The sequence below is a fragment of the Globicephala melas genome, chromosome 8 (genome assembly GCF_963455315.2).
Source record: "Globicephala melas chromosome 8, mGloMel1.2, whole genome shotgun sequence".
NCBI lineage: Eukaryota > Metazoa > Chordata > Mammalia > Artiodactyla > Delphinidae > Globicephala > Globicephala melas.
The window spans coordinates 62,997,316-63,020,957 of record NC_083321.1 but is presented as its reverse complement, the minus strand read 5'-3'; the positions used below and the strand labels follow the sequence as shown (position 1 = coordinate 63,020,957).

The window sequence follows — 23,642 nt, the reverse complement described above, 5'->3', positions numbered from 1 at the left end:
TTCAAATTGTAAAGAGGAAGCAGTTTAACCCAATGACTAGGAGCTGTGAACTCTGCTAATAACTGTCTTTGCTCGTCTTTGGGAAATTGTACAACCTCCCTGAGACTGTTTTCTCATCTGTAAAATGGGAATAACAATAGCAACTTCATAAGGCTTTTGTGAAAATCAAATGAGATAATGTGTGGAAAACACTTAGGAAATTGCTTGACCCACAAGAATGATGATACCTAACTTTGATTGAATGCTGACTCTATGCCAAGCACTCACGGACTATATGATTATATAAGTATGATTATCATGCCCATTTTACAGATGAGGATTTTTTTAAATAAATTTATTTATTATTTATTTATTTATTATTGTCTGTGTTGGGTCTTCGTTGCTGCACACAGGCTTTCGCTAGTTGCGGGGAGCGGGGCCTACTCTTCGTTGCGGCACGCGGGATTCTCATTGCGGTGGCTTTTGTTGTTGCGGAGCATGGGCTCTAGGCAGACGGGCTTCAGTAGTTGTGGCATGCAGGCTCAGTACACGTGGCTCGTGGCTTTAGTTGCTCCACAGCATGTGGGATCTTCCCAGACCAGGGATTGAACCCGTGTCCCCGGCATTGGCAGGCAGATTCTTTTTTTTTTCATCAGAATTTTAAAGTATTGTGGTTTTTTTTGTCTTTTTTTTTTAACATCTTTATTGGAGTATAATTGCTTTACAATGGTATGTTAGTTTCTGCTTTATAACAAAGTGAATCAGTTATACATATACATATGTTCCCATATCTCTTCCCTCTTGCGTCTCCCTCCCTCCCACCCTCCCTATCCCACCCCTCCAGGCGGTCACAAAGCACGGAGCTGATCTCCCTGTGCTATGCGGCTGCTTCCCACGAGCTATCTATTTTATGTTTGGTAGTGTATATAAGTCCATGCCTCTCTCTCGCTTTGTCACAGGTTACCCTTCCCCCTCCCCATATCCTCAAGTCCATTCTCTAGTAGGTCTGTGTCTTTATTCTTGTCTTACCCCTAGGTTCTTCATGACATTTTCTTTTTCTTAAATTCCATATATATGTGTTAGCATACGGTATTTGACTTTCTCTTTCTGACTTACTTCACTCTGTATGACAGACTCTAGGTCTATCCACCTCATTACAAATAGCTCAATTTCATTTCTTTTTATGGCTGAGTAATATTCCACTGTATATATGTGCCACATCTTCTTTATCCATTCATTCGATGATGGACACTTAGGTTGTTTCCATCTCCGGGCTATTGTAAATAGAGCTGCAATGAACATTGTGGTACATGACTCTTTTTGAATTATGGTTTTCTCAGGGTATATGCCCAGCAGTGGGATTGCTGGGTCATATGGTAGTTCTATTTGTAGTTTTTTAAGGAACCTCCATACTGTTCTCCACAGTGGCTGTATCAATTTACATTCCCACCAACAGTGCAAGAGTGTTCCCTTTTCTCCACACCCTCTCCAGCATTTATTGTTTCTAGGTTTCTTGATGATGGCCATTGTGACTGGTGTGAGATTATATCTCATTGTAGTTTTGATTTGCATTTCTCTAATGATTAATGATGTTGAGCATTCTTTCATGTGTTTGTTGGCAGTCTGTATATCTTCTTTGGAGAAATGTCTAGTTAGGTCTTCTGCCCATTTTTGGATTGGGTTGTTTGTTTTTCTGTTATTGAGCTGCATGAGCTCCTTATAAATTTTGGAGATTAATCCTTTGTCAGTTTCTTCATTTGCAAATATTTTCTCCCATTCTGAGGGTTGTCTTTTGGTCTTGTTTATGGTTTCCTTTGCTGTGCAAAAGCTTTGAAGTTTCATTAGGTCCCATTTGTTTATTTTTGTTTTTATTTCCATTTCTCTAGGAGGTGGGTCAAAAAGGATCTTGCTGTGATTTATGTCATGGAGTGTTCTGCCTATGTTTTCCTCTAAGAGTTTGATAGTTTCTGGCCTTGCATTTAGGTCTTTAATTCATTTTGAGCTTATTTTTGTGTATTGTGTTAGGGAGTGATCTAATATCATACTTTTACATGTACCTGTCCAGTTTTCCCAGCACCACTTATTGAAGAGGCTGTCCTTTCTCCACTGTACATTCCTGCCTCCTTTATCAAAGATAAGGTGACCATATTTGCGTGGGTTTATCTCTGGGCTTTCTAACCTGTTCCATTGATCTATCTTTCTGTTTTTGTGCCAGTACCGTACTGTCTTGATTACTGTTGCTTTGTAGTATAGTCTGAAGTCAGGGAGCCTGATTCCTCCAGCTCCATTTTTCGTTCTCAAGATTGCTTTGGCTCTTTGGGGTCTTTTGTGTTTCCATACAAATTGTGAAATTTTTTGTTCTAGTTCTGTGAAAAATGCCAGTGGTAGTTTGATAGGGATTGCATTGACTGTGTAGATTGCTTTGGGTAGTAGAGTCATTTTCACAATGTTGATTCTTCCAATCCAAGAACATGGTATATCTCTCTATTTGTATCATCTTTAATTTCTTTCATCAGTGTCTTATAATTTTCTGCATACAGGTCTTTTGTCTCCTTAGGTAGGTTTATTCCTAGATATTTTATTCTTTTTGTTGCAATGGTAAATTGGAGTGTTTTCTTGATTTGTTTCAGATTTTTCATCATTAGTGTATAGGAATGCCAGAGATTTCTGTGCATTAATTTTGTATCCTGCTACTTTACCAAATTCATTGATTAGCTCTAGTAGTTTTCTGGTAGCATCTTTAGGATTCTCTATATATAGTATCATGTCATCTGCAAACAGTGACAGCTTTACTTCTTCTTTTCCGATTTGGATTCCTTTTATTTCCTTTTCTTCTCTGATTGCTGTGGCTAAAACTTCCACAACTATGTTGAATAAGAGTGGTGAGAGTGGGCAACCTTGTCTTGTTCCTGATCTTAGTGGAAATGCTTTCAGCTTTTCACCATTGAGGATGATGTTGGCTGTGGGTTTGTCATATATGGCCTTTATTATGTTGAGGAAAGTTCCCTCTATGCCTACTTTCTGCAGGGTTTTTATCATAAATGGGTGTTGAATTTTGTCGAAAGCGTTCTCTGTATCTATTGAGATGATCATATGGTTTTTCTCCTTCAATTTGTTAATATGGTGTATCGTGTTGACTGATTTGCATATATTGAAGAATCCTTGCATTCCTGGAATAAACCCCACTTGATCATGGTGTATGATCCGTTTAATGTGCTGTTGGATTCTGTTTGCTAGTATTTTGTTGAGGATTTTTGCATCTATGTTCATCAGTGATATTGGCCTGTAGTTTTCTTTCTTTGTGACATCCTTGTCTGGTTTTGGTGTCAGGGTGATGGTGGCCTCGTAGAATGTGTTTGGGAGTGTTCCTCCCTCTGCTATATTTTGGAAGAGTTTGAGAAGGACAGGTGTTAGCTCTTCTCTAAATGTTTGATAGAATTCGCCTGTGAAGCCATCTGGTCCTGGCCTTTGTTTGTTGGAAGATTTTAAATCACAGTCTCAATTTCAGTGCTTGTGATTGGTCTGTTCATATTTTCTATTTCTTCCTGATTCAGTCTTGGCAGGTTGTGCATTTCTAAGAATTTGTCCATTTTTTCCAGGTTTTCCATTTTATTGGCATATAGTTGCTTGTAGTAATCTCTCATGATCTTTCGTATTTCTGCAGTGTCAGTTGTTACTTCTCCTTTTTCATTTCTAATTCTATTGATTTGAGTCTTCTCCCTTTTTTTCTTGATGAGTCTGGCTAATGGTTTATCAATTTCGTTTATCTTCTCAAAGAACCAGCTTTTAGTTTTATTGATCTTTGCTATCGTTTCCTTCATTTCTTTTTCATTTATTTCTGCTCTGATCTTTATGATTTCTTTCCTTCTGCTAACTTTGGGGGTTTTTTGTTCTTCTTTCTCTAATTGCTTTAGGTGCAAGGTTAGGTTGTTTATTCGAGATGTTTCCTATTTCTTAAGGTAGGATTGTATTGCTATAAACTTCCCTCTTAGAACTGCTTTTGCTGCATCCCATAGATTTTGGGTCGTAATGTCTCCATTGTCATTTGTTTCTAGATATTTTTTGATTTCCTCTTTGATTTCTTCAGTGATCACTTCGTTATTAAGTAGTGTATTGTTTAGCCTCCATGTGTTTGTATTTTTTACAGATCTTTTCGTGTAATTGATATCTAGTCTCATAGCATTGTGGTCAGAAAAGATACTTGATACAATTTCAATTTTCTTAAATTTACCAAGGCTTAATTTGTGACCGAAGATATGATCTATCCTGGAGAATGTTCCATGAGCACTTGAGAAAAATGTGTATTCTGTTGTTTTTGGATGGAATGTCCTTTAAATATCAATTAAGTCCATCTTGTTTAATGTGTCATTTAAAGCTTGTGTTTCCTTATTTATTTTCATTTTGGATGATCTGTCCATTGGTGAAAGTGGGGTGTTAAAGTCCCCTACTATGAATGTGTTCCTGTCGATTTCCCGTTTTATGGCTGTTAGTATTTGCCTTATGTATTGAGGTGCTCCTATGTTGGGTGCATAAATATTTACAATTGTTATATCTTCTTCTTCGATCGATCCCTTGATCATTATGTAGTGTCCTTCTTTGTCTCTTCTAATAGTCTTTATTTTAAAGTCTATTTTGTCTGATATGAGAATTGCTACTCCAGCTTTCTTTTGTTTTCCATTTGCATGAAATATCTTTTTCCATCCCCTTACTTTCAGTCTGTATGTGTCTCTAGGTCTGAAGTGGGTCTCTTGTAGACAGCAAATATATGGGTCTTGCTTTTGTATCCATTCAGCCAATCTGTGTCGTTTGGTGGGAGCATTTAGTCCATTTACATTTAAGATAATTATCGATATGTATGTTCCTATTCCAATTTTCTTAATTGTTTTGGGTTCGTTATTGTAGGTCTTTTCCTTCTCTTGTGTTTCTTGCCTAGAGAAGTTCCTTTAGCAGTTGTTGTAGAGCTGGTTTGGTGGTGCTGAACTCTCTCAGCTTTTGCTTGTCTGTAAAGCTTTTAATTTCTCCATCAAATCTGAATGAGATCCTTGCTGGGTAGAGTAATCTTGGTTGCAGGTTTTTCTCCTTCATCACGTTAAATATGTCCTGCCACTCCCTTCTGGCTTGCAGAGTTTCTGCTGAACGATCAGCTTTTAACCTTATGGGGATTCCCTTGTGTGTTATTTGTTGTTTTTCCCTTGCTGCTTTTAATATGTTTTCTTTGTATTTAATTTTTGACAGCTTGATTAATATGTGTCTTGGTGTATTTCTCCTTGGATTTATCCTGTATGGGACTCTCTGTGCTTCCTGGACTTGATTAACTATTTCCTTTCCCATATTAGGGAAGTTTTCAACTATAATCTCTTCAAATATGTTCTCAGTCCCTTTCTTTTTCTCTTCTTCTTCTGAAACCCCTATAATTCTAATGTTGGTTCATTTAATGTTGTCCCAGAGGTCTCTGAGACTGTCCTCAGTTCTTTTCATTCTTTTTTCTTTATCCTGCTCTGCAGTAGTTATTTCCACTATTTTATCTTCCAGGTCACTTATCCGTTCTTCTGCCTCAGTTATTGTGCTATTGATCCCATCTAGAGTATTTTTAATTTCATTTATTGTGTTGTTCATCATTGTTTGTTTCATCTTTAGTTCTTCTAGGTCCTTGTTAAATCTTTCTTGCATTTTGTCTATTCTATTTCCAAGATTTTGGATCATCTTTACTATCATTATTCTGAAATCTTTTTCAGGTAGACTGCCTATTTCCTCTTCATTTGTTAGGTCTGGTGGGTTTTTATCTTGCTCCTTCATCTGCTGTGTGTTTTTCTGTCTTCTCATTTTGCTTATCTTACTGTGTTTGGGGTCTCCTTTTTGCAGGCTGCAGGTTCTTAATTCCCATTGTTTTTGGTGTCTGCCCCCAGTGGCTAAGGTTGGTTTAGTGCGTTGTGTAGGTTTCCTGGTGGAGGGTACTAGTGCCTGTGTTCTGGTGGATGAGGCTGGATCTTGTCTTTCTGGTGGGAAGGTCCATGTCTGGTGGTGTGTTTTAGGGTGTCTGTGGACTTATTATGATTTTAGGCAGCCTCTCTGCTAATGAGTGGGGTTGTGTTCCTGTCTTGCTAGTTGTTTGGCATAGGATGTCCAGCACTGTAGCTTGCTGGTCGTTGAGTGAAGCTGGATGCTGGTGTTGAGATGGAGATCTCTGGGAGATTTTCGCCGTTTGATATTGTGTGGAGCTGGGAGGTCTCTTGTGGACCAGTGTCCTGAAGTTGGCTCTCCCACCTCAGAGGCACAGCACTGACTCCTAGATGCAACACCAAGAGCCTTTCATCCACACGGCTCAGAATAAAAGGGAGAAAAAGTAGAAAGAAAGAATTAGTAGATAAAGAAAGAAAGAAAGAGAGAAAGAAAGGAAGGAGGGAGGGAGGGAGGAAGGAAGGAGGGAAGGAAGGAAAAAAGAAAGAAATAAGATAAAGTAAAGTAAAATAAAGTAAGATAAAATATAATAAAGTTATTATAATAAAAAATAATTATTAAGAGAGAAAAAAGAAAAAAAAACCTGACGGATAGAACCCTAGGACAAATGGTGGAAGCAAAGCTATACAGACAAAATCTCGCACAGAAGCATACACATACACACTCACAAAAAGAGGAAAAGGGGAAAAAATCATAAATCTTGCTCTCAAAGTCCACCTCCTCAATTTGGGATGACTCGTCTATTCATGTATTCCACAGATGCAGGGTACATCAAGTTGATTGTGGAGCTTTAATCCGCTGCTTCTGAGGCTCCTGGGAGGGATTTCCCTTTCTCTTCTTTGTTCGCACAGCTCCCAGGGGCTCAGCTTTGCATTTGGCCCCGCCTCTGCGTGTAGGGTGCCAGAGGGCGTCTGTTCTTCGCTCAGACAGGACGGGGTTAAAGGAGCCGCTCATTCGGGGGCTCTGGCTCACTCAGGCCGGGGGGAGGGAGGGGCACTGCGTGCGGGGCGGTCCTGCGGCGGCAGAGGTCGGCATGACGTTGCCCCAGCCTGAGGCGCGCCGTGCGTTCTTCCGGGGGAGTTGTTCCTGGATCCCGGGACCCTGGCAGTGGCGGGCTGCACAGGCTCTCTGGAAGGGGGTGTGGATAGTGACCTGTGCTCGCACACGGGCTTCTTGGTGGCGGCAGTAGCAGCCTTAGCGTCTTATGCCCGTCTCTGGGGTCCGTGCTTTTAGCCGCGGCTCGCGCCCGTCTCTGGAACTCCTTTAAGCAGCGCACTTAATCCCGTCTCCTCGCGCACCAGGAAACAAAGAGGGAAGACAAAGTCTCTTGCCTTTTCGGCAGCTCCAGACTTTTCCCCGGACTCCCTCCCGGCCGGTGCTCCGACTGAAGCCCGAGCCTCAACTCCCAGCCCCGCCCGCCCCGGCGGGTGAGCCGACAAGCCTTTCGGTCTGGTGAGTGTCGGTCAGCCCTGATGCTCTGTGCGGGAATCTCCGCTTTGCCCTCCGCACCCCTGTTGCTGTGCTCTCCTTGGCGGCTCCGAAGCTTTCCCCCTCCACCACCCGCAGTCTCCGCCCGCGAAGGGGCTTCCTAGTGTGTGGAAATCTTTCCTCCTTCACAGCTCCCTCCCACTGGTGCAGGTCCCATCCCTATTCTTTTGTCTCTGTTTTTTCTTTTGCCCTACCCAGGTATGGGGGGGGGGTTCTTGCCTTTTGGGAGGTCTGAGGTCTTCTGCCAGCGTTCAGTAGGTGTTCTGTAGGAGTTGTTCCACGTGTAGATGTATTTCTGGTGTATCTGTGGGGAGGAAGGTGATCTCCGCGTCTTACTCTTCCACAGTCTTCCCCCAGGCAGATTCTTAAGCACTGTGCCACCAGGGAAGTCCCACAGATGAGGATTTTTAAGGCAAAACCAGAATTCAAATCCAGGCAACCTGACTACAAGCCCACACTCTTTACCGTTTTGCAACACTAACTCTTAACACAGCAAGTATCCAATACATGTCTTGTCAACATATTAGTAAGATTGTCCACTAGAGCAGATACTCAGTATCACATGCCACTGGTGATGATATTTTGAATTGACTCTCTCAATGGCAATTCTACCTTCCATCTAGTTAGAGAAGTTGAAAAACTATACATGACATTTTCTAGAATACTTTGCAGCTAGGGTTATAAATGTAAACTGTGCTTTGTGATCAGATGCATTTGTGAATAACATGGAAGGCAGAAAGAAGTGAGGGGAAGCCACCCTCCTGCTGCTAAGGCTGCTGGCAAACAAGGTGTGGTGGACAGACTCTCAGGTGGCCCCGTGATCTCTCCTCCTGGCATTCACACCCCTGTGTAATCCTCTCCCCTGAAGTGTGGGTGGTGGGACCTGTAACTTGCTTCCAACCAATAGGATGTGGCAAGGTGATGGGATTACATGTACATGATTATGTTGTATGAGATTGTAGCATCCATCTTGCTAGGAGATGCTCTCTCTCTTACTGGCTTTGAAGAAGCTAGTGGCCATGTGGTAAGGGGTTGAGGATGCCCTCTGCCTAATACTAATTGGTAAGAAACTGAGGCCCTGCAAAAAAATGAATGCCGTCAACAATCATGTGAGCTTGGAAGCAGTTCCTTCCCCAGGCAGGACTCAGATGAGGCTGCAGCCCCAGTTGATATCATGATGGCAGCTTCATGAGACATTGAGTCAGAGGATCCATGTAAGCTGTGCCTGGGTTCCTGACCTACAGTAACTATGATATAATAAATACGTGTTGTTTTCAGCCCCTAAGTTTGTGGTAAAATTATCATGCAGCAATAGAAAGCTAACACATGAGGTTACAAATCCTGGAGATGATTTGGCCATTGTGGCAGCACATGTGATGGCAGCAGCCTCCTGACGTGAGCGTGGCCACTATGGTGGATGGATGCCCTTGAACTCAGTAGTCCAGTGCTGGGTTCTTGACATCCACTCTTCCAGCCTTTTTGGCAATTTAATTTCCCTAATTCCTTGCATTAAATCACTTTCTTTTTGAATTAGTCAAAATGATTTCTATTTTCTGTACAGAATCTTAGTTCATATTATTACCCCACTTCAAAATCATGGCCTAACTATCCCAATATTTAATTCTTTCATCACCTAGAAAACATTTTAGGGGAGAGCAGAATAGTTTCCTTTCAAAACGTCCAGGGAGAAAGGAAGTGATAATCATTGAGCAAGTGTAAGCTTTGAATAGCCACAACAACCCTTAAAGGAAGATTATGTTAATCTCATTTTATGGAGGAGAAAACTGAAGTTCAGACCCTACATGACTACCTATTGTGGATAGCACACCTGGGATGTAATTCTTGGTCGAATGGACACCAGACTGCACATTCTTTCTGCTGAATCATGTTGTTAAGAATATCCTGGGTTCTTGTATGTCCTTTCACTCATTCATTCCTCAAATTTATATTGCATATCTATTGTGTATTGAGTGCTGTGATAAGCCTGAGGTTCATACAGGGCCTTACCTGGTGGAGCTCACAGTCCACTGGGGCAGATCAGTGAGAAAATAGAGCATTACAAAGCAGTGCATCAAGTCCCATGATGGAGGCCAGCTCAGAATGCTGAGGGGGTAGTGAGGACAGCCATCGAATGACCTGACTTGGGTCAGAGCCCCAGGAGGAAGGGACAGTGGCCTGGAATAACCTTCCTTGCAGGCTTTTCATGGGTCACCGACACAGCTGTGGGAACCCCACAGCAGTGGTGCCAGGCAGGGACACTAGCAGAAGGGTTCATATGACTTGGTGAGACCTCAGGCAGCCTTGACCGGGCACAGAGCTGACCCTGGCGGTGCTCTGTGCACGTGACTGAGCCACATTGCGGTCCCTGGAGACCCCATCCTTGTTCTCCAAGACTGACTGGCTCTCAAGCTCCAGCCAGCCACAGGCTTGTTTCATTTCGTTGTTTGCTTTTTGGAACAAATGTACGTCCCATTAATCGTGATTTTCAAAAATTAAATTAAAAGCCTTTGATTGAGTCTAAAGATAGATCTGGCTCACTTTCCTCAAAGCTTACCCAGCTCTCCTGTCAGGAGAGAAAACAAGGTTTGCGAGTTTAAATCTCAGACAGACCTTAGATTAGTTCGGATGCCCAAATATCTCAGCTGTAACAGCCCATGGGCAATTTTGTTGAACCCTTATGTGGCTCAATTTCCCCATCAGAAAAATAGGTTAACAGTGGTTCCTACCTGAGAGTGCGACTGTTTATGTGGCGACTAAATAAACGAATGCGAATGTTCCTGTCCCTGGTGTGCTGGTCCTTGACGATGCTCCTTCCATGTCCTTCCCCTGCTTGGCTCTGCGTGGTGTGGGCTGCGCCTGCATTTCCCAGCTCCCGTACCAGCTGGCACCTCTCTGGGTGTAGTCAATGGGAGGTGCTGGTGGGAGGAAGAGAGAAGAGGGGGTATTTCTCCTCCCTCCCTCTTGGGGTAAAACCTCCAGAGCAGTTGTTTCGCCTTTGCAGCAGCTTCCGGCTGAGGTTAACCCCTGGACCGCCGCATCACCCCTATGGTTTCTCCCATCTTCTATCTTCTCCATAGCCATTTCCTGGTGTTAGATTCTCTCTGTTTTAAATACTTAGGGAGGTTCTGTTTTCTGGTTGGACACTTGACTGCTGCCATGAGTGACATGCACTTGCCCCACGGGGTCTGTTTTCTCAATGAATGATTAGGCAAGATACGAGGTGAAAGGGGCGGGGAGCAAAGCTTAAAACACAGAAAAGGTTGGTTATAGATGATGGGGTGTCTTCACTCAATGTCTGGTGAATAGGTGTTCAATAAACGTGGCGGTGATAGGAGGATCGTTCCCATTCTGCTTACGGAGAGTATAGTGAGAAACACGCCTTTGACTGGAAGAGAAGGGCAGAAAGATCTGCCACTTCTGTTGGCACTTGGAGGCCCCCCCAGTGCCCTGGAGCCTGGTTCTCAGTGCTGGGAAGAGCTGGCCTGGCCTCTCAGCACCCAGGCTGTCACCACGGGGTTGCTTGGAAGAACTGATGCCCCTAATGAGGAACGGATTTTTCCGGCCCCACAGTCAGGGGTGAGAGTGCCTCTCACCCTAAGAACAGACGGAGAATGTTTCAAGAGTATTTGCCACAGCTATTCAACTAAGATCTTATTTTCACATGCCTGCTGCTGGCTTCCCGGCCCCGCACCAATCTGTTGTTTATGTTCCAGGGCCACTTTCATTCCCAACACAACACGAGTCAGAGGTATCCGGAATGGGCCCCACGCAGAGGCAGAAAGAGTTTGACACGGTCTGTGCCACCGGGAAGGAGACCAGACGGTCACTGGACTGAGTGCACCGGAGGGAGGACAGGAGGTGAGTTTCATGCCAGGACGATGCCTGGTACACTGGGAATGAGGGGATACAAACACGGTCCTGTGATGCAGCCTGTGAAATTAGCCTCCTTCTCTGGTACCCTAACACCACTAATCGCCTGAGCCATGACTGTGCCAGGCACCTCGCATACACTATTGCTAATCCTCACAACCACCCTGTGAGGCAGAGTTATGAAGTCCCGTTGACAGATGGTGACACTGAGGCTCAGAGAGGTTAAGTGATTTGTGCAAAGCTGCACAGCTGGTCAGTGTCAGAATTGGGATTCAGAGCCACATCTTTCAGGTTCCAAACTCTGCATTATTTCAGCAATTCTGTGCTGCCTCCCTGACACCTTTGTGGCAGAAGTTTAAGAATACTGTGGGCTGCCACACCACATATTCCGCAGCTGCCTTCACCAAATGCCTGCGTGGATCCCAGTTGGCAAAACAAGAGGGGGAATGCCTCTGAGCCCAGTGGAATCCACTGCAATCGATCCCCAGGGTCTCTCCTGCAACTCCAAAGCTAAACAGCAGCCGTTACCTGGGAAACCAGAAGCCATCTGAGAGGGCAGGGGCCGCTAGAGAGAGAAGGTTCACTTGGTTACACCTCCCATCACCCTGAGATTAGGGGACATAAAAAGAGATGGCGCCTGTGAGTTCCTCAGTGGCTGGCGCGAGAACCAGGCTTTTGTTTTGCAGACCAGTTACCGCTTGCAGGGAGTAACCACTAAACCAAGAGAAGCCTAAATAACAAAGCAGCAGCCAGAGATTACCTATTAAATGAACCTTGTTCCCAATCTTATGTCTATGATCTGACCCTCCCAGGCGTTACCAAGGCAATCACGTTTACGTGTAATACCCAAGTCTCTAGGGCACTGAGCCTCAACCTGTTTGAAGGTAGGAAGAACAGTCTTTGACAGAAACCCTCAGAAACATCTCTGAGAAGCCCCAGGGTTGCTGCTGTATCCAAGAATCAGCGCTGATGGTTGTTTGCCAAACATTGCAGCTGCTACCCAAGGCGGGATGCTGCCACGCCCCTTGTGAGTTAGTACTTCTCCCCTTCACGGTGCCCCTCCTGACCCCGCTTTTTGGAGGATTCCACCCATTCTTTCAAGTCCGAGCTCCCAATTCTGCCTCAGGAATGTTTTTCAGGACCGCCCTCACCCTACTAGTCACTCCACGGCCTTGAATTCCCCACACCTGGGCACGTGCTTGTTTTGTTATTCTGTGCATGGATGACCAAGTTGTGTCTCACATAATGTGGAATGCAGAGCTGTGCACATAGGTTCCTGATGAATGAATGTGTCCAGATACCCATGACGTAAACTCCAAAAACGTTCAGTGTGGACATACACACCATTCAGTCTTGTATTTATTTAGGGCCACTGCCCAAGCACCTTTAGCCAGACCCTGCAGGTACAAAATGTACCGAATGCAGCCCTTGTCTCAAGGGTTTGTGTGTTCCAACTTGTTTAGATCCCTCCTGCTGTTTGATTTTTTTGTGGGGGAAGGGAGTACATTGGCACATTTTTTCTTTTTTTCTGCCCCCAAATAAATGATAAATAATTATCTAACTCTGCAAGCAAATAGCAAATTTCTGAGGAAGAGAAATCATCAATGAAAACACAAATCCTTAGTGAATAACATAATATTTATCCAATTATAGCACACTTACTACATTCTGAGCCATTTAGAAACAGCGTCGCACTCATTCCTCCATGCAGCTCTTCAAGTGCACTACTATTTCTGCTTTAATGATGGAAAAAAAGGAAGCAAGTGGCTTGCTCGAGATCCCTTTAAATGTGATGCCAGGTTTCAAACCCAGGTTTGTGTAGTAAGCAAGGCTGTGTCCTCAGCTGCTGTTCTATGTCACTGCCCCATCCCTGACAGTCCTTCTGTGTCCAGGGTCATAGATAATGAAACGAACAGTGATGAGTCACTGAGAGCAGGCAGCAGACCTGAGGTGATTGATAAATTTGATATCAGTAAGTGGGGTCGGAGCTTACAGAACAGCATTAGAATCTTATTGCACAAAACCCCGAGCTCTCAGGGAGCCATGCAAAAAGCCAGGGCGCTTCATTGTTCTCAGAGCAGAGTTTGGTGTCTTGACCTGCCTTCCCACCTGTTTACTGTGGGGCCTTCTCTCCTTCAAGGGTGTTTCTCTAGAGGCAGTCCAGAGAATTCAGATTTAAAAAGACTGTCCCCAGGGCTTGTCTGCCTGACTCATTGTGTTCTTTCTCACTGGTGAGTCACCAGCCTGTGACTCAGTTTTCACATCTTACTCAGGGCTCAGAGTTTGGCTGTTGGGATCCTGGGGATGGACTTACATGGTGGTGACGTAAGGTTAGTGATGTGCTGGTGAGCCAGGGATCCTGGGCTCTGCTTCTTTCCTTTTGCTCATAGGAGCACCTTTTAACCTGTCAGAGGTGCTCATGGATTGGCCAAGACCAAGGTCACTGCAGTGGCCTCACCAATGAGGTCAGCTTCCAGTTCTGATGCTGCTGTGTGGACTCCTAGTGTGGATCCTCCACTCGGTGGGTGGAGGTCAGCGTGACAGTGGTCTGTCAGCGTGAGACAACACCCCGTAGAGGAAGAAACCCTCCGTGTGAAGAAACATGGATTCACTTCATACCTGTTCTTTCTTAACTACGCTGTTCAAAACACTTCAGTTTTTAATCCGGGCTACAACCCGACCCCATAGTTCCTCCAGGTAAACTCTAGGATAGAAAGAATTCACCTGGGTTGTGTGCAAGGAGCTCAGAAAGTTAGGTGATGGAAATGACTGGGTCTTCAAGAGGTCCCTGCCTCTGCATCCAAGCAGGCCATTGCTTGGTTGAGCATTCTTGGAGATGCCATACCCAGAACAGGCTGCTACAGTGATGGGACGTTAACAAGGTGTTGGAAGGGGATTCTTGCCACTGGTTCACCTGAGATCCCCCTATGATGAACATGAAGACTCCAAAATGAGTATGATAACACACCACAGGATGCAGATTTCCCAGGGGGAAGGGATCAGGTATCTTCACTCTTCATCCAGCTCAAGGATAGGAAAAAGGGTCGGAGAGAGTGGAACAGGGAGACGATTAGAGAAGACATTCCTTTGGGGGGAGCTGTTCCTGTTCTCTCCCTTCATGGGAGGGGTGCAGGTGCTGCAGGAGAACACCAAAAACTATTCCTTACAGAAGGGAGACACAGAGAACCAGTGCCATAGTCATGCCCAAGAAAGCCAACCGTGACTGGCCCCTGGCTCCTTCCCCCAAGAGGCAGAGGATGAGAGAGGGGTGACTTGCTATGTAGGTTCAGGAGCCAGAAGAGAGTGCCGCAGGGCTTTGGACTGAACCCCCAGAGTTTTTCAGGGTAAGAGATGCTGTTGTTTCCTGTGCACAAGATGTGGGCCATACCAAACAGAAAACAATTGTGTGGTTGGGTCATTTAGATCTTGTCTGAAAGTGCCTTCGGGAGGAGTGAAGGGATTTGGGCAGGAAGACAAGACGTGCTACTCCCCATTGCCTCAAGTGCCTTCAGGAACGGAATCGCATCTGTCAGGGTCAAGGGAACTATAGGACAGAGGTCTCAGAAGGGATCTTGGAAGAACTCACGGCATGACCCCAGGAGAAGAGTCTTGCTGTGGTCCAACCAGAGATGCTTTCTTTGGCCAAAGGCCAGGCTCAAATCAAAGCTGTCCTATCTCTTTACCTTTCCTCTTGCTCATGGCTTTGACCTGAAATAGCAGAGAGGGAGAGTGGGGTGGGGAAGAACCAGGACAGGGGGAGTCAGTGATAAAGCTTCATTTTCTAATGTGCCATGAGTCATGCTTGTTCAACATACTAGTTACACAAACCAGAAAAGGTGTTACCTGTTTTTTGTTTATTTTTTTAATTAATAATAAACATCTTCACCTTTCTCTTGGAGTCTGCCCACATCCCTACCTTCCATTCCTTCTCTCTGTATCTCATAATATTTTGTATAAGCCTCTGTGATAGTATACCACCTTGTACTATAACTGATTATTTACCAGTATCCATCATATAAAAGGTGCATTCTTTGTGGGCAGCAACTGTATCTTATTCATAGCAATAGTCCCTGTAAAGCAGCATCATGATGTGCTATGGTTGGTTTGCAGTCAATTCTTATTACGTGAATGATTAAATGAACGTAAGCATGTTGATAGAAAGAACTTGGCAAAAGGGAGGTATACTTATTTAGATCTTTTGGACCTCCTCAAGTCTCACCAGCTGCGCTGTGCCCATTGTTTCTACTTGTAGCTCCAATCATGTTCCCTGAAGACCCGGGTAACTCTGTGCCCATTTGGATTTTTGAGGGAAATCCCAATTATCCCCATAAGACAGAATGTCCCTAAGGAGGGATGGAGACATTGAAGAGAGCAAGATCTCCATCAGGGAAAATAAAGAATGGGAGTTGAGCCACGCCTGCCTGATTTCAACAGAACCCTCTGTTGTACAGGGAACAGAGGAGAAATTGTTCGTCCACATCTCATTGCTCATGGAAATATTCTGACTGCAAAGTCAGTGTCAGCTTTGATTTCCTGCTCTGGGAGGAGGCTTGGTCAAAAGGCACAAAGTTGGCCTGTGAAGTGTCAGAGGAATTGTGAGTTTGGGTGAGAGGAGACCCTCACACTCCATCTTTGTTTGGTGGTGGAAGTTCTAGCACTGGGGTGGTCAAGCCAGCACAGCACAGCCCTCGCCTGAGGCTCTTCTGAGAACTCCAGCCCAGCTTGGAAGCACCACAAGATCACAGGCGGAAGTGTGAAGGTCAGACCAGGCCTGAGGGTCAGTGTCCCGGTCCTGCGCTTGCTTCCTTGGAGGGAAGGAGCACAGAGAGGGTCTGGAGTGATGGGAATCTGAGGAACCGAGGGCTGGAGAACCAGAGGCAGACTTCACCCAACCATTCCGGGTCCCCTTAAAGAGGACACCAACTAAAATAACCTGGGAAAGGCACTTACAGAGCAAAAGCACAGCCAGTTGCTGTCTCAAGGCTAATTTTAAGAATGTCCTTTTCTGTTGAAATTTCATCACCATGACTCATCGCACCACAGGCCAAGATTCTGAAGCTCTGAGTCAGACTGGGCCCTGAGAGCCAAAGCTCAATGGGAGTTTTACCTAAATAAAGCCTGCAAGTGGGCCTGCTGTGATAGATGTCTTAGAAATTTGCTAATTCAGCAGTGCACACACCCTTGCACCTCTGCCGTTCACACAGTTGCCCAAAAGTTCCTGGGGCTGTTGGTGTGACAAGGTGTCTCTTAGGTGTGAGATCTTTCTTTAGCTTGAATCTTCAGTTAGTTTGTTACCATATCTTCTCTGCCAGTGTGGTTCCTTTTCTGTAATCTGGTCAGTGCTACTATTGGTGCTTTTTTGATACTTGTAGCCAGAACAGGTGTGATGATTAAGCACAAATTCCAGAAAGGATCCAGGGTCCCCTTCTCTAAATGCCAATCAAAGGGAATGGCATTTAAATTGGGATTTTTGAAAGTCAGAGCTGGAAGGGGCCTCAGCTCGTGTCATCCACCCTCCGTGTCATTATATAGACACCCAAGTAATGCAAGACTCAGAGGTGCCAACAACTTGCCCAAGGTGACACAGCCAGTTAGGAGGAGAATCCAGACAAGAGGCCAGGGTCTGCTCACATCTTAATCTCTAGACTAAACTATCTCTGCTTTTATTTACTCTGTATCCAGATAAAGTCCTAGACTCTACAAAGCCCACATCTGGGCTCTGGGGGAGGAGAGGACGTATAGGAAAGCGGAGGCAATGCTCAGGGCTGACCACCTGCCTTGGTGTCCCTCGAGCTCCAGGCCAGTGACCTGAGAAGATGCTGCCTGTAACCATGGTGGCAGGAGGCCTGGAGAGCAGCCCTGGAGGGGAAGCTGGGACTGGTCGGGAGTGGGCCGGAGGCAGAGACCCAGTCTTTACTCAGGGATGGTGGCAGCGGAAGGTTAACCAAAGCCACATGAGACATGAAACTCGGCCTTGGGAATCTTTGGCTTCTCGGCTGTCCTTGGGACACACGGTGGGTGTCGCCCTTATTGGGAATGAGGGGGTGGGGGGCGTGTAGTCAGGTGGAGTAAAACAGCTTTGACATCAGGCTGTTGAAGTCAGAATTTGGGGAGATGCAGCAGAGGTCCACTCTCCTGAGCTCAGGTCAAAAGGATTATTCTGAGGCTCCAAAGACTTCTCAGGAACCCAGCAGTGCAGCCAGGACTCCTGGGGCCTAAAGTCAGGGCTCTGTCAGGAACCCCGCCTCCATCCCTCTGGCTCTGTGCCCCTGCCCTGATCTCTTCCTCTTTCTGTCTCTCCATGTCTCTTTCTGTATCTCTCTGCTTTTACACTCACTTTCTCTTGACATCTCTGCTCTTTCTGCGTGTCTGTTCTGTCTTCCCCTCTCTCTGTTCTACTCGCTATAGTTCGCATGTGACCCAGAATTGTCGCCCCCGTATTAAGTGCATCTCACCAATCTTCAGCTCAGCTTCCGTAGCTCAGTGGCTGTGATATTTCTAGATTCTAAAATCATAAGAAAGGAGCCAGATGGGCCCAGATCACACTTTAAAGCCTGACGGCACAAGCCGTAGGCTGCTGGCCACCCCCTGAATTAGCTGCCCTTGTGTCAGATGTCCAAGCCTTGTGTGATCAGCTGTGGCCACAACTGCGGGGTCTCTAGGCTGCAGTCAGTTAGCAGGGAGTGAGAGAGAATAGACTATGGAAGGTTCTTGACCTGAAGAGTATCTGTCTATACATTCCAGCTGTGTCATTTCCAGGACATGTGACTTTGAGCAAGTCTTCGTACTTCTCTGAACCTTAGTTTCCCTATCCATAAAATGAGGGAAATAATACCTACTTCCCAAGGTTGTTAGGAAGACCAGATAAATATGATATGTAATCAAGCCACGCCAGGCACATGGCAAATGCCCAATAAATTGTTGCTATTGTCAGCTAGTATTGATTTAAGAGAGCCAGAGTCTTGGGTATGCACAGGACATTCTGTCCTGTGGCCTTTTGAACTTCTCCCTCTTTTGTCTTTCTCCATTTGGAATTTTTTTCCTTTCCCCTCTTGATGTTTGTTAATTTCTCACTTACTGTCAGTGCTGTAACCCAATGCTTGAGGATTTCACAACAGGATGCACTGGAGCCAATGTTTTGCATTTGGATATGACTTACATGCTCTGCCTTGCTGTTGTCAATAACATTAAAGGGGTGGAAGGTGTGGTTTACTGTACCGAATAACGCTGTGATCTGGTTTTTCGAAAATTGCTCCAACAAAGGAATGAAGTTGTCTATGACGACACTGCTGGCTTTTACAACATAAATATGAAGCACTGTGTTGTCGTTTGGCACACTCCCAAAATTTCCCTCAAGAAGCTCAGGCCAAGTGGAGAGTCAACTCCAGAATGCAGAGGTATATTTTAATAAAAAGCAAAAATTACTCCGGATGCCAGAAATTGTTATAAACAAATACTTTGCCAAACATACACAGCCTTCTCTCTCTCCCCATCAGTCCCCTGTCTGTACACACTGCAGAGTCATTACCTGGAAAGCTGAATGCGTGAGCTGTGTTCTGGAGAATATCAGTGTAAATGCTGGTCTGGCGGGGGAGGTAGGTTACTGGAATCTTGGGAAGTTAGAGACAAATGGGGGAAGGGGCCAACAGATGGATACCAAGTCCTAACAGCCATGGTGAAGGCAGGCCTGTTCTAGGTTAGAGCAGTGAGATGTGTTGCAAAAACAGAGGGAGAGGGACTTCCCTGGTGGCGCAGTGGTTAAGAATCCGCCTTCCAATGCAGGGGATGTGGGTTCAATCCGTGGTCAGGGAGGTAGAGCCCATGCGCATGCCGCAACTAAGAGTTCGCATGCCACAACTAAGGAGCCCGCGAGCCGTAACTAAGGAGCACATGTGCCACAACTGAAGGAGCCTGAGAGCCTCAATTAAGGAGCTCCCATGCCGCAACTAAGACCCGGCGCAACCAAAATAAATAAATAAAATTAAAAAAAAAACCCAAAACAAAGGGAGAATCTGTGGTGAAAACTAGGTCATTCCAAAAATTTCAGTAAAACCTGCAGGACCTGGGCTGACTTCATGAGCATGTGAGCTGTGAGGTTGCACAGGGTCCCACACTCAACAGGGTCCCGTGCTTGCCTCAGTGCTCTGCTGTTGATATATTGAAATTCTTAAGATTTTTTTTTTTCTTGGCTGCACAGCAGGATCTTAATTCCCCAACTAGGGATTGAACCTGTGCCCCCTGCAGTGGAAGTATGGAGTCTTAACCACTGGACAGCCAGGGAAGTCCCTGAAATTCTTAAGAATTTTTGAACACGAGACCCTATATTTCAACTTTGCACTGGGCCTTGAAATTTATACTGCTGGTCCTGGCCAGGGAGAATTGAACCAAAGACTCATTTCCAGAAATACAAGCTGGCAAGAAGAACAAGGGAAGGATGAAGTAGTGATGCCCCCTGGTTATCAGGGCAGGGAGCAGGGACAGTCATCAAGTGATTTTAGAACTAATAGAACCAGGCAGAGGTCAGTGACCCAGCTTGAGTAGGCAAGGACCGTGGCAGCAACTGATACCCCAGTAGGGCTATGTCTTGAAGTGTGCTGCGGGTGACAAGGCACACAAAGCCCTGGGCTGAGTCAGGAGAGGTGCCTGCGTATCAGGTGTCAATCCTTATCCAATCAAGTGTGGCCACAGCAGGGTCTCCTGGCCACAGCCAATCAACAGAGAGGAAGAGTAGTACAGGCAAAGGAGAGCTGTCCATAGACAGACCTACATGTAGATGCCAGCTTTGCCACCTACAGGTGTTGTGACTTCGGGCAAGGCTCCTTACTTCTCTGAGCCTTAGTTTCTTCATCTGTAAAACGAGGGAAACAATACCTATTCACAGCTGATGAGAAGATTAGATGAGATACAGTATGTAAAGTTTCTACCACTTTGCCTGCGCATGTAAATAATCAACAGTTGCTATTATAGCCTACTGTTAATTTAGGAGAACCAGAGTTAAGAAAAGTAGGTTCTAATCCCACTGGCTGTGACCTTGGGCCAACCACTTTACATGTCTGAATCTCAGTTTCCTCATAAGTAACAGGGAAATAAAAAACCCAACACCTGAGGCAGTGCCTTGCACATAGTAGGCACTCACTAAATACATATTAAGTGTCCCGCCACACTGCAATAAAAGATAAGAGCTATTTGCAAAGCTGCAAAGGGCTTTGCAACTGTATTATCTTTTTGTTGACTTTAGAAAATCAGATTTATTACTTTGGGGGGTTGGGATCAAATAAGGTTGAGATCACCTCACTCTCAAAATAAAATAACTTTGTGAGTGCTTGCCTGCTTTGGGATTTGGGTCAATCTTTTGTTACTGGCATCAGCACATAGCTAACTAATCCAAATGTAACCGAACTGAGCTGGGAGTCTTTGCATTGCTTTTTCCCCCCAAGTTTTTCTTTCTACAATAACAAGGAAATGCTATTATCACATGGGTTACCACAAAGCAAAAAGTATAATCAATGACAAGACATTCAATCTGCATGCACCTACATCAAATGGATTCAGAGAATGTCATTCCTATTCATTACAGCTCATGAAGCATGAAGAGTATTTATAGAGGATGAAAAGTCTCATTCATTAGCCTCAGAGATGCCAAGAGGGGAAATGACTTATGTACAAATGACACAAAGCACATATTTTTCTTGTTCTGAGTTTACATATCCCATATGGGATCAAAGGAAACCCAGTGTCACCATACTAAGCACCTTGGATGAGAAGAGTTTCGGGCTTCAAGGATAGAATAACAACCTGAGCACTGAGAGGCCAAAGGTCAGCTTCACCAAACTGGAGTGACCTTGAGATTGAAAGGATTCTTAAGGCATTACATACTTTCTGCCTCCAGTGATGGAATAATATGATTAAAAATTGCTACTGAGGCCTGTCTGGCTAAGTCTCCACCAAAAATCTGTGTTCTTCCTTTCACTGTATAGAGTTGTAGCTTTGCAATCAGGGGCTAAGTTTCCCTGGCCTCTAGCATTAAGTGTGACTGTGTCGATAAGTTCTGAACGATGGAATGTATTGGAAGTGTGTATATATCTTCTTTGGAGAACTATGCATATAAATCCTTGGCTCATTACTATTTGGATTATTTGTCATTTTCTTGTTGAGTATAATAGTTCTTTATATATTCTGGTAATAGTTCTCTATATATATTACTCTTCCCTTATCAGATATATGATATATGATATATATATGATCAGATATATGATTTGCAAATATTTTCTCCCATTCTGTGGGATACTTTCTTGATAGTATCCTGTGAAGCACAAAGTTTTTAATTGATAAAGTCCATTTTTTCTATTTTTTTCTTTGTTGTTTGTGCTTTTGGTGCCATAGGTAAGAAACAATTGCCTAATTCAAGGCTACAAAGATGTACACCTATGTTTTCTTCTAAGACTTTCATAATTTGGACTCTTACATTTTCAACTTTGAGCCATTTGAGTTTATTTTTGTATATGGTGTGAGGTAGGAGCCCAAGTTTATTTTGCATGTGGATACCCGGTTGTTCCAGCACCATTTGTTGAAAAAACTGTTCTTTCCTTATTGAGTATTTTGGCACCTTTGTCAAAATCAATTAATCAGGTTTATTTCTGGACTCTCAATTCTATTTAATTGATCTATATATCTACCTTATGACAGTCCATGCCATCTTGATGGCTATAGCTTTGCAGTAAGTTCTGAAATCAGGAGTGTGAGTCCTTCAACTTTATTCTTCAAGATTGCTTTGCCTTTTCTGGATCCTGGCATTTCCATTTGACTATTAGGATTAGTTTGTCAATTTCTGTAAAAAAGACAGCTAGAATTTTTTTTTTTTAGGATTGTGTTGACTCTGTAAATCAGTTTGGAGAGTACTGACATTTTAACAATATAAAGTCTTCCAATACATGAACATGGGATGTCTTTACATTTATTTACACCTTTTAAAAATTCTTTCAACAGTTTGGTAGTTTTTAGTGCATATTCTTCCACTTTTAAAATCAAATTTATTCTTAAGTATCAATATTTTATTCTTTTTGATGCTATTATAAATGGAATTGTTCTCTTAATTTTCAGATCATTCATTGCTGGTATTTAGAAATACAATAGATTTTTGTATGTTGATCTTGTAACCTGCAACCTTGCTGTACTTGTTTATTGTCTCTAATAGGGTGTTTTTTTTTTTGTAGTTTCCTCAGGATTTTCTATAACCAAGTTCATTTTATTATGAATGAAGATAGTTTTACTTCTTCCTTTCTAATCTGGATGCACTTTATTTGTTTTCCTTGCTTAATTATCATGGCTAGTACTTCCAGTGCAACATTGAATGAAAGTGGCAAGATAGGACATCCTTGTCTTGTTCTTGTTCTTAGAGAGAAAGATTTCAGTCTTTCATTATTAAGTCTGATGGTAGCTGTAGGATTTTCATAAGATGTCCATCATCAGGCTGAGGAAGTTCCCTTCTATTTTCAGTTTGTTGAATATTTTTTCATGAAAGGATGTTGGGTTTTCACAAGTGCTCTTTCTGCATCAATGAAATGCACACGTGGTTTTTGGTCTTTATTCTATTAATATGATGCATGACATTGTTCAATTTTTGTATGTTGAACCAAACTTGGAGTTTTGGGATAAATACCAGTTGGTCATGGTGTATGATGTCCTTTATGTATCTCTGGATTCAGTTTGCTAATATTTTGTTAAGGATTCTTGCATCTATATTCATAAGGGATATTGGTTGGTAATTTTCTTTTCTTGTGATACCTTTGGTTTTGATATCATAGAATAAGTCAAGTGTCTCCTATTTTTTGGTAAGAGTTTGTGAAGAATTTGTGTTAATTCTTCTTTAAAGAAGTTTTGGCACCAATGAATCTATTCTGTTTGGACTTTTCTTTGATTACTATATCAACCTCTTTATTTGATATAGGTCTATTAAGATTTTTTTGGTTTTTGAGTCAATAGTTTGTGGCTTTCTGGGAGTTCGTTCATTTTATCAAAGGTTATCTAACTTGTTGGCATACAGAATGTGTTGCTCATAATATTGCCTTCCAATCCTTTCTCTTTCTGTAAGGTTGGTAGTGATAGGCCCTCTTTCATTCCTACTTTATTAATTTGGATTCTCTCTCTCTCTCTCTCTCTCTCTCTCTCCTTCTCTCCCTCCTTGGTCAATCTAGCGAAAGCCTTATCAATTTTATTAATCATTCCAAACAAACAGTTTTTGGTTTTGTTGATTTTCTATTAGTTTTCTACTCTCTATTTAATTTGTTTCCACTCTGATATTTATTATTCCCTTGTTTTAGGTATAATTTGTTCTTTTTTTCTAGTTT

General features: G+C 43.7%; 1 protein-coding gene across 1 annotated transcript in view; it reads left to right on the top strand.

Annotated features, from left to right (window-relative positions):
• The first annotated feature begins 11,264 nt into the window (after positions 1-11,264).
• The window catches only part of ME3 (malic enzyme 3), a 279,475-nt gene continuing 267,097 nt past the window's right edge, over positions 11,265-23,642 (top strand). Inside the window, exon 1 of the mRNA XM_060303875.1 lies at positions 11,265-11,283. The gene's annotated coding sequence lies outside the window, so the exon portion shown is untranslated. The remainder of the gene's footprint in view (positions 11,284-23,642) is intronic.